The following is a 222-nucleotide window of genomic DNA, read 5'->3' as shown; positions in this document are numbered from 1 at the left end:
CCCCGCCGGGAGGCAAGTCCCGCCAGCGCAGGCCGGACACAGATCGACGGAAGCCGGTGCCCTGAGCACCCCGCCGCCCCTCGTTTGGTTCGCGGCTTACCTGCACACACTATAGGTGCCGGAGATCCGCCCCCAGCTGCCGGGACTACAATCCCGGCGTCGGTGAGGTCTAAATCAGACGCAGGCGAAATTCCCGCCACCGCGGGCCCGCGCTCAGGAAGG

At 68.9% G+C, this 222-nt stretch overlaps 1 protein-coding gene across 2 annotated transcripts in view; it reads right to left on the bottom strand.

Moving 5' to 3' along the window:
- The window catches only part of MMS22L (MMS22 like, DNA repair protein), a 119,613-nt gene extending 119,411 nt beyond the window's left edge, over positions 1-202 (bottom strand). For both annotated transcript variants that reach the window (XM_077764767.1, XM_077764768.1), the window contains exon 1: positions 101-202. The gene's annotated coding sequence lies outside the window, so the exon portion shown is untranslated. The remainder of the gene's footprint in view (positions 1-100) is intronic.
- Between the last annotated feature and the right edge of the window lie 20 nt (positions 203-222).

This window comes from Crocuta crocuta, unplaced genomic scaffold, assembly GCF_008692635.1.
Source record: "Crocuta crocuta isolate KB4526 unplaced genomic scaffold, BGI_CrCroc_1.0 scaffold194, whole genome shotgun sequence".
In the NCBI taxonomy this organism is placed as follows: domain Eukaryota; kingdom Metazoa; phylum Chordata; class Mammalia; order Carnivora; family Hyaenidae; genus Crocuta; species Crocuta crocuta.
This window is presented reverse-complemented; position numbering and strand designations above follow the sequence as displayed.